We start from the raw sequence: 16,060 nt of genomic DNA, 5'->3' as shown, positions 1-16,060 counted from the left end.
TGCATTGTCCTGTTGGAACAGCAAGTTCCTTTGCCGGTCTAGAAATGGTAAAACGATGGGTTCGATGACGGTTTGGATGTACCGTGCACTATTCAGTGTCCCCTCAACGATCACCAGAGGTGTACGGCCAGTGTAGGAGATCGCTCCCCACACCATGATGCCGGGTGTTGGCCCTGTGTGCCTCGGTCGTATGCAGTCCTGATTGTGGCGCTCACCTGCACGGCGCCAAACACGCATACGACCATCATTGGCACCAAGGCAGAAGCGACTCTCATCGCTGAAGACGACACGTCTCCATTCGTCCCTCCATTCACGCCTGTCGCGACACCACTGGAGGCGGGCTGAACAATGTTGGGGCGTGAGTGGAAGACGGCCTAACGGTGTGCGGGACTGTAGCCCAGTTTCATGGAGACGGTTGCGAATGGTCCTCGCCGATACCCCAGGAGCAACAGTGTCCCTAATTTGCTGGGAAGTGGCGGTGCGGTCCCCTACGGCACTGCGTAGGATCCTACGGTCTTGGCGTGCATCCGTGCGTCGCTGCGGTCCGGTCCCAGGTCGACGGGCACGTGCACCTTCCGCCGACCACTGGCGACAACATCGATGTACTGTGGAGACCTCACGCCCAACGTGTTGAGCAATTCGGCGGTACCCGGCCTCCCACATGCCCACTATACGCCCTCGCTCAAAGTCCGTCAACTGCACATACGGTTCACGTCCACGCTGTCGCGGCATGCTACCAGTGTTAAAGACTGCGATGGAGCTCCGTATGCCACGGCAAACTGGCTGACACTGACGGCGGCGGTGCACAAATGCTGCGCAGCTAGCGCCATTCGACGGCCAACCCCGCGGTTCCTGGTGTGTCTGCTGTGCCGTGCGTGTGATCATTGCTTGTACAGCCCTCTCGCAGTGTCCGGAGCAAGTATGGTGGGTCTGACACACCGGTGTCAATGTGTTCTTTTTTCTATTTCCAGGAGTGTGTGTTCTTTTTTCTATTTCCAGGAGTGTATATGGTAACTGCACTTCAGTTCTTAAGTTGACAGTGTAGGCCTCGTTATTATAGCTGCAACGGTGGAGATATCGACAGGAAAAAGTGCTGCAATTTTAGCTCTCAGGTAAGCAGGTTTACCTATGCCCTAAACTGTGAAACAATGTGGTGTGTCTATATTGGGTATGAAATACTAGCCTCGCCGCCAAAAGAGAGTGGGTAGCAATAAGGACATACCACGACCACTAAAACTTCTTAAAGCAACGCAAACTGATGACATATGAATTACGATTGCTAGTAAAAGAAACAGGTCCAAAAGAGCAGCACAAATTTGAGAAGAATTAGTAGAAGTGTACAAGAAAAACATATATGTTGCAAGAGTAAAAAGGAGACTAGTTTAAGCCTGCTTGAAACGGCGACTGGCAGAAACGTGAATGGGATAGGAAACGTAGCAAGTAGTCACATGAACAGTGGATGAAAGTGTTATTCACAGATTAACCGAAATTCGATACTTTTGTAAGCAGGAGGGGATGTTTGTTCGTCGATCTTCAGTTGAAATGGTGGTCCAGCAGTGCGTTAAGACTACACTTAATCATGATGAGGGTACTATTACGTCCGGCCGGGGTGACCGAGCAGTTCTTTTTTGTTCTATAGTATCTGATTTGAGAATCTTTGAATAGTCATTACGTTGGCCAGTTGGTATCTTTTCATCGGCCGAAGTGGCCGAACGGTTCTAGGCGCTACAGTCTGGAACCGTGCGACTGCTACGGTCGCAGGTTCGAATCCTGCCTCGAGCATGGATGTGTGTGATGTACTTAGGTTTGTTAGGTTTAAGTAGTTCTAAGTTCTAGGGAACTGATGACCTCAGAAGTTAAGTCCCATAGTTCTCAGAGCCATTTGAACTATTTTTCATACTATTGTGCTTTGGAGATGTTTTGCAATAGATAGAGATGGCAAGATGGTGAAAATAAAGGCACTACGATCGCATATTTCAACATCAAACAATGATATGTGAATTGCACTTAACACTGAAAGGACTCAGATGACAATAGATTAATGGCCCATCACATTGGTCGGATTTCTGTAAGAAGTACATTCCATCAAAGAAAAAAAGGAAAGTAGTGATGGATATCGCGTGCCCATTCCAAATCCCTGTTTACAAATTGCCATGGTTGATGTGGACAGACGTATCCGGAAAGTTCTCTAATAACCAATGGACATCTATGAAATGCCGTTAAGGCAGTATGGAATCATAATACAGACTCACAGTACCTTCAGAAACTTATTGATTGCATGACTCAAATTTGTGAGACAGCCATTAAATCTAAGAAAGGACACTTTGATGAAAAGAAAACATAACTTTTTAAAACTTCCTGGCAGATAAAAACTGTATGCCGGACAGAGACTCCAACTCGGAACTGTATGGAGCATATTCCTTGAGGTCAGGAGAGTGATGTTTTATTTATTTATTTACACGTCAGGTTCCGTAGGACCAAATTGAGGAGCAAGTCTCCAAGGTCATGGTACGTGTCAGTACCATGAAATTACAACACAACAGTAATAACAGATAAAAGCAGATTGTTTATGAATCGAAAAAATCAAGCCATCAGTTTAAGAAAACACAATCGACAATATAACATAATAATTAGTTTAATTTTCCAAGGAACTCCTCAGCGGAATAGAAGGAGTGACCGACGAGGAAATTCGTCAGTTTCGATTTGAAAGCACGCCGATTCCTATTAAGATTTTTATTTGTTGTGGTGGCTTCTTGAAAATGAATGCATCAGTATACTGCACACCTTGCGTATACTGGACACCTTCCTGAACAAGACTTAAGGATGCCGATCCAAACGCATGCTTGACTTCTGTGGAGTATTTACATTGTTAACAAGAAGAGACAGTACAGAATATATATATTGAGAGGCCAATGTCAGAACACCCAGACTAGAGAACAGAGGTCGACAAGAGTTCGCGAACTTGCACCACTTACTGCCCGAACCGCCCGTTTATGAGCCCAAAATATTCTTTTAGGCAGGGAAGAGCTACCCCAAAATATAATACCATACAACATAAGCGAATGAAAATAAGCAAAATAGACTAATATCCGTGCCGACCGATCACTTACTTCAGATACCATTCAAATAGTAAAAATGGCAGCATTAAGTCTTTGGACGAGATCCTGAACGTAGCTTTAAATGTCAGTTTGCTATCTATCAGAACACCTAGAAATTTGAACTGTTCAGTTCCAGTAATCATATGCCCATTCTGTGAAATTAAAACGGCGGGTTTTGTTTAATTGTATGTTTAATTGTATGTTAGAAACAGCAAAAAAACTGAGTCTTACTGTGTGTTAGCGTTAGTATATTTCCTACAAGCCATTAACTGTTATCATGAACTGCCCTATATGAAACCGATCCAATGTTGCACACAACGTCCTTTACAACCAAGCTAGTGCCATCAGCAAACAGACATTTTTAGAGTTACCCATAATAGTAGAGAGTATATCACTTGTATAAATAAGGAACAGGAGTGGCTCCACCACTGATCCCTGGGGCACCCACCATTTGAGTGTACCCCACTCAGAGCCCATATCACAGCCATTCTCAACACTGCGAATAATGACCTTTTGCTGTCTGTTGCTAAAGTAAAAGGTGAACCATCTGTGAGCTACTCTCCATATTCTGTAATGATCCAACTTCTGGATCAATATTTTGTAATCAACACAGTCAAATGCATTAGTTCAATCAAAACAATTTGCCTAGCATTCCAATCCTTTTGTTTCACCTATCCCGGACCTCTCAGAGAAAAGATAATATAGCATTTTTAGTTGTTAAACGCTTTCTAAAGCCGAAATGTACATCTGATAGCAAGTTATGAGACACAAAATGATCAATTATCGTTACATACGCAGACTTTTCAATAACTTTAGCACACACCGATGGCATAGAAATAGATCTAAAATTGTCTGCATTATCCTTTTATCCCTTTTTATATAACGGCTTTACTACTGAGTTCTGCTTCAAATAAAAATAACAAATATGGCTAAGTACACGGCTAACATGTGCTAGGCTCCCCATGATGTCCATGAGAGTCGTTAGTATTCAGTGATTTAATTATTGACTCGATATGCCCCTTGTCTGTATCACAGAGGAGTATTTCGGACATTGGTCTCGGAAAGCCATACGCAAAGAGAGTTATATGGTTCCCTGTAGAAACAAAATTGTTATCTAATTCACCAGTAATGTTAAGAAAAGGTTGTTAAATACTGTTCATATACCTGATTTGTCAGTAACAGGAACAAATGTTGGGTGAAGCTGACCATAATCCCGTTAACATAGAGACTGTTGACGACCAAGCAGTAATCTTAAAGGAAATTAGTGTTTACACTGGGTAACTAATTGCATGCCCTGCTTAGATGATGATAGTGAATGTGTAACAGACGTACGTCCCAAGCAGAAGGGAACACGTCTAATGGATTTTGGATGACACTTTCTTATGAAAAACATTTTTTGGCATGGATTCAGAGGAGAGATGAAAATTTTTTCCGGTTTGATGGAATTAGAGAAACCTTGTGAGAAGAGAAGGTGGACAACCAGCATATCTTAATCCATCCTACAGTGTAATATTATGTTGGACATGTGTCTTTATCAGCTATTTTAAGTTCAGGGTGTAATTACTGGAATGACTGTAGAAGTCAGAAACCAAACATGTTTCGATTGCGTTTGGCAAGGTCATCAGTTTCCTGTCAATGTCTTAATTGTGCCACTTCTTACTACAAAACGCTGTTAGATGTTGATTTCTTAACTGATTACAAGGCTATTCTAAACTTTTATGAATCTAAGGAGAAAGCCGGATTTGATGGTAACTTTGTTGTTTGCAATTCGTGGACTGGATTTCAAAGGAGGACTAAGACATCAGCTTGTTGAAATTTTTATCTTCATCAAAATCTCAACCTTCCAGTGAACCCACAAGGTCATACTGCTCTTAGATAGGGTATGCACGTTTATTATTGCTTCTTAACCCATGTCATTTAAAGATACCATAATTTTTATACCATTAGAACAAAAAGTTTTATAAGCTTCGATATCCCATTCCCTGAACGCAGGAACTGTAATTTTACAGACAAAAAGAAATACAATTTTTGTAGGAAATTTGATTCAGTTTAATGTTTTACTGGAATGCACTTTCTGAGGAAGCCACGGTTTCCGAGTTAATCGAGAAAAACATGAAAAAGTTACATTTAAACCCACCTCCATCTCAACACTCACATCCCATCGGTTAGGATTTTTACCACTTTGTTCATGACACGGGCTCCTAGCACTGTGCAAATATTTACGACTACACCATTTTTCCCGACTTTCCTTCGCTGATTGGACTGCGACGCTACAATACAGAAAGGCGCAACCACAGTGGCTCGCTGAACAAAATGGCTCTGAACACTATGGGACTTAACATCTATGGTTATCAGTACCCTAGAACTTAGAACCACTTAAACCTAACTAACCTAAGGACAACAAACAACACCCAGCCATCAGGAAGCAGAGAAAATCTCTGACCCCGCCGGGAATCGAACCCGGGAACACGGGCGCGGGAAGCGAGAACGCTACCGCACGACCACGAGATGCGGGCTCGCTGAACAGCAATGGACGTAGAAATGGCACAGCGTTCTGATCTCAGGCGAGTGCCACTTCTGCGCATAACATCTCGTTGCTCGTATTCGTGTGTGGAGACTTCGATGACAACGATCTTTGCCACACTGCATTTATCGTCATCATACGGGTCCTTTATCTGGTGTGATGTGAGCCACCGTTGGAATCACAAAGTGCTCACCGCTGGTTCACATAGGCGGTAAATCTGGCAACTAAAGTTACATTAATGACATGGTTAAGAACGGTGGTTCCCATGTCAGTGAGTTCTCCATGAACATATGTTGCCCACGTTGGCCTGAGGTACACCCGATGCAGAGGAGCGCCTTCTACACATCTCTTTATGAAGATGTCTCACCACCTGAAAACACCTGATCGTAGGTTGCTGCGAGACTAGGGTGTTCCCACTCTCACAACCAGAGTTCAAATTTCATGCAATAATTTGTCCACATCTGTTAGCTGAGCGCAGTTCGACTCGCTGTCCAACCGTCAGAGCAGTTGCTGCCATTGGTGAAAGGTGTGGGTATCGTACAGTGTACACGCGCAACAACTAAAATGTCGTTGTTTCCTGTTATTGTAGGTGTTGCAAATTTAATGACCAACGGTGTACATATCACACACAATCACATGGTAAATTTCGCGTTGTGTCAAAACACCGGTAAAACTAGGAGGGGTGTTCAGTAAGTAATTCAGCAAATTGTTTTCATCGGCCAAGTCCGGTTGAAAACATGCAGTGTTTTTGGGAGATCTTATAGTTTTATGAAGTCCCGATAAGCGTCAGGACACTACTTAGTCTGTAACAGAGATGGGTTCTGAGGAGAGAGCTGTCATAGAATTCCTTTGAATCAAAGCTGGATTATCGCAGATATCGTTAGGCTCTTGCAGTAAGTTTATAGAGACCTGACAGTGAACAAAGGCTGCGAGAGTCGCTGGGCGAGGCGCCTATCATCATTGCAACAAGGTGGCGGAAACCAGTCCGAGAACCCCCATGCCGGCTAGCCGCACAAGGCTGTGACTCCTGCCATGTTGGAACGTGCTGACACTCCCACTTGACGTGGTCTCCGGGCCACAGTCTACCACATCGCTGTTCAACTGGACATCTCCGATGGTAGTTCAAATGGTTCAAATGGCTCTGAGCACTATGGGACTCAAATGCTGTGGTCATTAGTCCCCTACAACTTAGAACTACTTAAACCTAAGTAACATAAGGACATCACACACATCCATCCCCGAGGAAGGATTCGAACCTGCGACCGTAGCAGTCGCACGGTTCCGGACTGCGCGCCTAGAACCGCGAGACCACCGCGGCCGGCTCCGATGGTAGTGCTGACACTATCGGTCAGCAGTTTTGGTATTCAGAGATGTGTGCCTACAGGGTTTCTCGCCATCTTACAGAAGACCGATAATAACAACGAAGGACCATATGTGAGGAAGTCCTTCGCGTTAAGAGGTTGATCATCGCATTTGTTTTAAAGATATTTAGAAGCGATGAGAAATGGGTTCTTCCTTTCGAATCGGAAAGAAAACTGTGTCCATGGAGTGGCGCCATACCACTTCTCCTCCGAAGAAAAAGTTCAAAGCCGCACCCTCAGTCCGGTAAAGTCATAGCGACGGTCTGCTGGGACTCTGAGGGAGTTATTCCACTTCATGTCCAGCCTCATGGCGCAACGATCAACTCTGACGTGAATTTTCCTGCTGCCGCGAGGAGATTAAAGAAACGACTTCAACGTCTTCGTCGCAACAAAAATGCAAACGAACTTCGCTTTCTCCATAGCAACACAAAGCCAGACACAGCCCTGCGCACCCGAGGTGAGTTCACAAGACTTCGCTGGACTGCTCTTCCTCATGCACGCTAGAGCAGGGACTGGGTGTTGTGTGATGTCCTTAGGTTAGTTAGGTTTAAGTAGTTATAAGTTCTAGGGGACTGATGACCTTAGATGTTAAGTCCCACAGTGCTCAGAGTCCAGCTAGAGCCCGGATATCGCCTCTTCTGACTTCCGTTGGCCCAACGAAGATGTACTCTGCGGAAAGCAGTCGTGGATGATGGGAACGTTCCTGACGCAGCAGCGGCCTTCAGAGTGGTACCATGCGGGCATACACGCTTTCTCAGAGGCGGCGTCAGGCCGTCCCACTGAATGGAGATTATGTTGGAAACGAGGGTTTTATAGTTGGAAGAGTGGGGAACGATAATGCGTTTTGGAATCCTGAATAAATCCAACCTATCTTAAGAAAATACGTGTTATTACTTACCGAACATCACTCGTAAAAGAATGTTAATTTTTTACATATTGAGATATTCTGCTATACAGAAGAGATAGTTTAATTTGTGGAAAGGGGCCAAAATGAGTGGCTGTCAGTTACACTCGAACATTCTAGTTTATTCATTTGACAAACACACAAGAGTAAGGAAAACATTAAAAACAGAGCAAGCCAAACATTAATTTTAGAACTTAATTCCCAGCTAAATGCGCCATTCAGTCTCACGTCTCAAGGGCAAAGCAACTTTAATTTAAAATCAGCTAGAAGACATACATAAACAAACAACAAGGGCCAATAAGAAGAGGCAGCACATCAAACGGCGCTTACGAGTTACCAAGTGTCGGCCTGGAATTCAAACACTAACGCTCGCTTAGATGAGACAGACAGTCAGCCAAACAATTCTCAATCCGACGGCAACCCAACCGACGGGCAGTCAACGGGCCAAGCGACAGGATAACTTCCGCTCCACCCGACCAGCACACAACAGGGACTTCAATGGCACAACGCCGAAGGTATCGGCTAGAGAAATAGACACCCCAATCCTAGCTATAGCTGACAGCATTTGGCTCAATGCGATTATAGCCTGTCAAGGGGATTTAGGTTTCCACTTGAATTTGCAACTCATTTAATATTCACAGTAATTAGCAGTTGCCTTTGCGATATCGCTAAATATTAACAGTGTACATAACACCTATATAAAAAAAAATTTCCACTCCAATGGCTAGTTGGTACAGTAAGTGTCACAAATTATTTCAAAAAGAAAACAGTCTTGGTAGAAAAATAATGATTACTCTGTAGATAATGAATCTCAATTTAGAAACCAAGACTTTTTCTTTTTGAAATAATGATGAATGTTTTCTTTATATGTTCTTGCTAACGGCATCTGTCTTTAAGCATGTAGTATTTCACAGTAATGTAGAATCTAATTAACGTTTCCAACTTTGCAAACATGAAATATAAAGAAGAGGGTCAGTAATCGAACTTACATACTTCTCCTCAATATCTAAATATTTGTAGTTTGTTAGTTAACTTCTTGACGTTCATTTGAATGATGTCTGCATTTCATCAGAAATACTGGAAACATTAGAATAACTCTGACAATTGCGTGAACTGTGGTTCGGACGATGACTGCTCCAGTAATTAAATTCCAGATCAAAAACTTAGCTCCTACCTAAAGCCAAAGAAAACGTGCATGGTAACTGTTTTGAGTGACATAGAAAATGTTGTAAATTATTTGGTTAAGAAAGAGGGGGAAAACGCTTAAAGTTGGCAGAGCCAGTTTCATTTTTAAAAAATTTGAAAGTGGGTAGTATAAATTGAAGAAAGAGGCGCCAAAACGAGACTCTTAAAAGCGTGAAAGAAAAACTATTCTGATGGTTGTCAACGACTCGTTAGAGTGAATACAGCGTTAGTGAGTGCGATATCACAGACTAGGTTCTTGAATTGCAAACTATGAAAGTTTTTGATTTTCAAGCTTCTTACAACCGGCTAAACAGTCTCAGGAAATTATTCAGAAAAGAAAGACGCAAACATGAAGTTAGGAGGAGACGTCATTGAAAAGTAATGCTATTGGCAAATTCGGAGCTCACGTGAAGAAGCAGTTTCTTGATCTGTATAAAGGCAATCAGCCAGGTTTCGTGCAAGAACGGAGTGCAAACCGCAGTTTATTATTTCTCAGGAAAAGAATGAGAGTCCGTTGTGCGATCAATGAGTGCTACCGTTTATTCGACTATTCTCTCTCATTTTTCCAAATTTGACTAAGTCATTTATAGGATTTTTGTTGCTAAACAGCCATTATTTATATTTTCGGTCGTAATTGGTATTGAGATTCCTGAACAGGAATATAGATGCGAAAACATTAATCCATTGATAGTTATCATTGTTTGTGGCGAGAATCTTTTAATCGATATAGTAAAATCTGAAAAATGGAGAGAAAAATTTCAGTATTCACCCGAAACGTCTTCTTAACTGTAGCAAATAATAATTCATTGTTTTTATTAGATCCTTGGCCTGGACATAACGACATCTCTGTATTGAGGTTGACGAAGAGACTGTTAATGTAATTCGGGGACCACCCAAAACTAATAGTGTGAGTGACTCTATAGGTAAAGAAATTTTTACTCAGTATAAAGCATTTTTCAAGAAATTGTCTGAGGATATAATTTCCGATATCTGTTTGCATTTTAGGTTTCCAGTCGAACAGTTTTGCCAAACTTTAGTCACTTGTGTACTGTGATTTTGCATCACAACGTTCTTCGGATATAATCACGTATGCCAGTAACGCAGCATTATATGCAGAACAAGCCCGGGACAATTTCTTACTCCTTTCTAGTTCTGTCTGCATAAAACAAGTAATTACTCTGAAGTGCCTGAATGTATTAATTTGTCTTTTGCCATGTGTGCCCGTTATAACAGAAAAGTTAGTTTTTATCATCCAATAAACACTTCCCTTTTTTGTTACGTCTTCAGATCGTAAAGAATGAACGGTCTCATTGTTTTTAAAATATACATTAATAAGAAGAAATGCAGATGATTAAAGTGTATTCATTGGACATATATATTATACTAGAACTGTTATGTGATTACATTTTCACAAAGTTTCGGTGCATAAATCATGAGAAATCAGTACCTAGAACAACCACCTCTGGCCGTAATAAGGGCCTTGCTACGCCTGGACATTGAGTCAAACAGAGCTTGGATGGCGTGTACAGGTACAGCTGCCTATGCAGCTTCAACACGATACCACAGTTCATCAACAGTAGTGACTGGAGTACTGTGACGAGCCAGTTCCTCGACCACCATTGACCAGACGTTTTCAATTGGTGAGAGATCTGGAGAATGTGCTGGCCAGGGCAGCAGTCGAACATTTTCTGTATGGAAAAAGGCCCGTACAGGACCTGCAACATGCGGTCGTGCATTATCCTGCTGAAATGTAGGGTTTCGCAGTAATCGAATGAAGGGCAGAGCCACGGGTCGCAAAACATCTGAAATGTAACGTCCACTGTTTAAAGTTCCATCAATGCGAACAAGAGGTGACCGAGACGTGTAACCAATGGCACCCCACACAATCTCGTCGGGTGATACGCCAGTATGACGATGACGAATACAACCTTCCAATGTGCGTTCACCGCGATGTAATAAAACACGGATGGGACCATCATGATGCTGTAAAGAGATCCTGGATTCATCCGAAAAAACGACATTTTGCCATTCGTGCACCCAAGTTCGTCGTTGAGTACACCATCGCAGGCGCTCCTGCCTGTGTTGCAGCGTCAAGGGTAACCGCAGCCATGGTCTCCAAACTGATAGTCCATGCTGCTGCAACCGCCTTCGAACTGTTCGTGCAGATGTTTGTCGTCTTGAAAACGTCCCCATCTCTTGACTTAGGGATCGAGACGTGGCTGCTAGTGATACGAGGCCGTTGGGATCCAGCACGGCGTTCCGTGTTTCCCTCCTGAACCCACCGAGTCCATATTGTGCTAACAGTCATTGGATCTCGACCAACGCGAGCAGCAATGTCGCGATAGAGTAAACCGCAATCGCGATAGGCTACAATCCGAACTTTATCAAAGTCTTGACGGTACGCTTTTCTCCTCCTTACACGAGGCATCACAACAACGTTTCACCAGGCAACGCCAGTCGACTGCTATTTGTGTATGAGAAATCGGTTGGAAACTTTCCTCGGGTCAGCGCGTTGTAGGTGTCGCCACCGGCGCCAACGTTGTGTGAATGCTTTGAAAAGCTAATCATTTGCATATCACAGGATCTTCTACCTGTGGCTTAAATTTCGTGTCTGTAGCTCGTCATCTTCATGGTGTAGCAATTTTAATGGCCAGTAGTGTAGTTAATGACAAATTAAAGTCCCGACTATTGTAAGTGGCCTGTAGCACTGCCTTGATTTTCCTCCTCTGCAACTCACTTGTCTAACAACTACATTTTAGCTGACGATATAACAGCGAGATGTTAAAACATTCATGATTTGAGACATTTTTGGTACGATTTAAGATTTCAAAACATTCCTGAGCGCACTTTGGACTTCACACTATGTGGCACAACATTCCCTTGACAAGGCAGCATCTGCATATTTGGTGATTCGGTGCTAGGCAGGAAGGGCTGTACAAACCGCTGCTATAAACAGTTCTTACTACGTCAAAAATGGCTAAATGAAACAATTCTTTAAAAGTAGATGCTTTGCGCTGCATCAGTTAAAATTTTCACAACGCTTTCCTTCGATGTATTCCTCGTGTCTGGAAATTTCATGGTGGGTGTTGACTTGTCGGAGTGGACCATCCCCTTGTTTGTTTTATAGAGATACTTGACTACCGGGAACAATGATATGTTGACCTCTTACAACAGTTTTTGAATTGGAGAAGCTAAGACGCTGTTTTTTTTTTTAACCAGATGTAATGGTGTACCTACGGCAACATGCCTTTGTTACAACATTACAGCTGGTATAAAAAAAATTTGCGTATGTCTTTCACATCTCCTTTTAGTTGTATAAAGCCCGATATCAGTAATGTTCGCATCACTACAAATGACTTAAGAAGCTCCAGGTTAATTTATCGCTGATGCTTGTGTCTGAACATGGCATCTGTGGAATGAATTGCCTGAATACAACTAGCAGTTACCTTTTATGTGAATTTATTGATGCCACCTCGCGTTACATGTTTTCGCTAATCTTCAATTTGCCTAATACATTCGTATATTCGTCATTATTAACTTTATGACTACTGCATTTTCTTAAAACAGAAATGTCTTCAGACCTGAAACTTGTAACTCGTGGTTTTACGTCTGCATATGTGAGCCGTGGCTGGCTCGTGTTATGCTTTGCATTAAACCTTGGTTGCTATTCTGTGATTAGTCTCCCGCGGTTACCGCGCTTATGCTGTTATCCTCTCTCTCCGCGAGTCACAGCAGCAGCGTGTATCGATATTCGCACCCTTGTACTGTATTTGGCCTTGCGCTTATAGCTTCCAGCTGTGCAGTGTGCGGGCAGCTGGTCGTTTGGCGTGAAGCAGCGCGGAATTCTCCGAGGCGCGTATCTGGCCAGGACAGCTGGCGGTGTCCACGCGCGGTCGGAGTGTGAGGTGCTGTTCTCATTGCTACGAGGTCCGTGGCTCACCGATCCCAGACACGAAGGTTGAGTCTTTACTTAATCTACCAGCCAGCCCAACTGTTCACATTGTGTCGTTTGAATTTCGTTGTGGGCTGTTGGGACATTCCCGCGAGTAACAACGTGTATTTTCAAGTTGGGGAAATCTAGTTGCCCTCCTGTGGGGTTTAACGTAACTTGATTATCTTTGAATTGAAGTGCACCAGCGGAATCTTCTGCCATGTGGCGGTTGACGTTCCGGTTACCTGCCCTGGTAGTTGACGTAAATTCAGGCACTGTATTTTCCTCGTCGTGTTGTGACTGTCCAGCACGGTGCTTAGTTTGACAGCTGAATGCGTAATTTTGTGGGTTATTCTTCCTGTATAAAAAAGATCACGGCAGGTTTCGACTTGGATTGAGCGGTTCCCTGGTAAGTAACATTCCAACTTTGGGTTTGTAGAAAGCTGAACAGGAGGCGTAAAAAAGTCTCTTAGCAATTTAGAAGATTTCTTTTCGAATGGTAACACTATAACTTATTTATATTTTTCTCTACCATTGATTTATAAATGGAAGGATTTCCCTTAATGTTTGGTGGTGATGATTTGGTTGGTAATAATTAGACTCTGTATATACAACTGAATAAATAACAGTTCTAATGAACACTGACAGGATTAAAACAAACGAGAAATATGTTACAAAACATTAAAAATTTTGTACATGGCTGGAGCAATAACGGTAGGATAAAATATTTGTGAAGAAATAACAAACAGCTAAGCAGATGCAAAATGCAAAGTATAATTAAACGCCTTCAAAATGGTTTCAACGCTTATAAAAATGTCTTCTTCAGAAGGAAAATAGTAGCACCTGGGCTACAAATGTAATCCAGTTGTCACTATTTTTTTCTTAAGAAGATGATTTTAAAATGTTGAAACGATGCCCAGTGGTTTTAAATAACCCTTCCATTTCGTAACTGATTGGCTATTTATTATTTCAGAACTTAAGAACTCAGTACTAGTTACTATGTGTATGTGGACATGACACCAGTAGAATGTCAGAACTTGTACACAATATATTTTCAACTTAATTTTTCTTTGGCATTAAAAAACGTTTTCTTCTTGTGTTTGCTGTTTCTTATCACGTCTGTCATCTAGTGATAATGCGTATGTCTCCTACGACCCCCCTATACAACGCAAGAAAGGAACGAACATCTAAACAAGAAAATAGTAAACATCGAAATACGGAACGTAAATTATAAAAGACCTTAAAACCTAAAAAACCTCACGAGCTAGAACGCTCTGAAGGTAGATTCGGTTTGTACAGACCAAAATACACACTAACTGATGTATCATACCCCAGTTGCAGATACGATGTTGAGAAGCGCAATTTAGAAACATAAAACATGACTTTTCGTTTGTAATACATTTATCAGCATTCGAAACTTGAAGTAATATTACACTACTGGCCATTGAAATTGATACACCACGAATACGACGGGCTACAGACGCGAAATTTAATGGACAGGATGAAGATGCTGTGCTTTTCAAATGATTAGCATTTGAGAGCATTCACGCAAGGTTGGCGCCAGTTGCGACACTTACAACAAGCTGACATGAGGAAAGTTCCCAACCGATTTCTCATACACAAACAGCAGTTGAGCGGCGTTTCCTAGTGAAACGTTGTTGTGATCCCTCGTGTAAGGAGGAGAAATGCGTACCATCACGTTTCCGACTTTGATAAGTTGCGGTTTATCGTATCGAGACAATGCAGTTCGCGTTGGTCGAGATCCAATGACTGTTAGCAGAATATGGAATCGGTGGGTTCAGGAGGGTAATGCGAAACGCCATGCTGGATCACAACGGCCTAGTATCACTAGCAGTCGAGATGACAGGCATCTTATCCGCATGGAGGTAACGGATCGTGCAGCCACGTCTTGATCCCCGAGTCAACAGATGGGGAAATTAGCAAGACAACTACCATCTGCACGAACAGTTCGATGACGTTTGCAGCAGCGTGGAGTATCAGCTTGGAGACCATGGCTGCAGTTACCCTTGACGCTGCATCACAGACAGGAGCGCTTGCGATGGTGTACTCAACGACGAACTTGGGTGCACGAATGGCAAAATGTCGTTTTTTCGGATGAATCCAGGATCTGTTTACAGCATCATGATGGTCCCATCCGAGTTTGGTTACATCGCGGTGAACGCACATTGGAAGCGTGTGTTCGTCATCGCCATACTGGCTTATCACCCGACGAGATAGTATGGGGTGCCATTGGTTACAGATCTCGGTCACCTCTTGTTCGCATTGACGGCACTTTGAATAGTGTGTTACGACCCATGGCTCTACCCTTCAATCGATCCCTGCGAAACCCAACATTTCAGCAGGATGATGCACGACTGCATGTTGCAGATCCTGTACGGGCCTTTTTGGATACAGAAAATATTCAACTGTTGCCCTGGCCAGCACATTCTCCAGATCTCTCACCTATTGAAAACGTCTGGTCAATGGTAGTCGAGCAACTGGCTCGTCACAGTAGGCCAGTCACTACTCTTGATGAACTGTGGCATCGTGTTGAAGCTGCATAGGCAGCTGTACCTCTACACGCCATCCAAGCTCTGTTTTACTCAATGCCCAGGCGTATCATGGTCGTTATTAGGGCCAGAGGTGGTTGTTCTGGGTACTGTTTTCTCAGGATTTATGCACCCAAATTGCGTGAAAATGTATTCACATGTCAGTTCTAGTATAATATATTTGCCCAATGAATACCCGTTTATCATCTGCATTTCTTCTTGGTGTAGCTACTTTATGGGCCAGTAGTGCATTCATTTAACCATATGGGACAGGTATTCAGTATTTTTTGGTGATGTCAAATTACTTTCGTAATACAGTAGGGATACGTCGTAATCAGGGAATTAAGTGGTTCCAAGGTGATTCTGGAAGGTGTTTCTACACGCAAGTGGAATGTTATTGACAGGTTCGTTATTGCTGAAAACTGGACTTATTTAACTTAGAATGTAATTTCTGACTAGATAAACTAATTTCGTCCAAAAAGGGTTTGTCTCTATTCGTTGAATGAAG

This window comes from Schistocerca gregaria, chromosome 8 (assembly GCF_023897955.1).
Source record: "Schistocerca gregaria isolate iqSchGreg1 chromosome 8, iqSchGreg1.2, whole genome shotgun sequence".
NCBI lineage: Eukaryota > Metazoa > Arthropoda > Insecta > Orthoptera > Acrididae > Schistocerca > Schistocerca gregaria.
Note: the sequence above shows the minus strand (reverse complement) of the source record.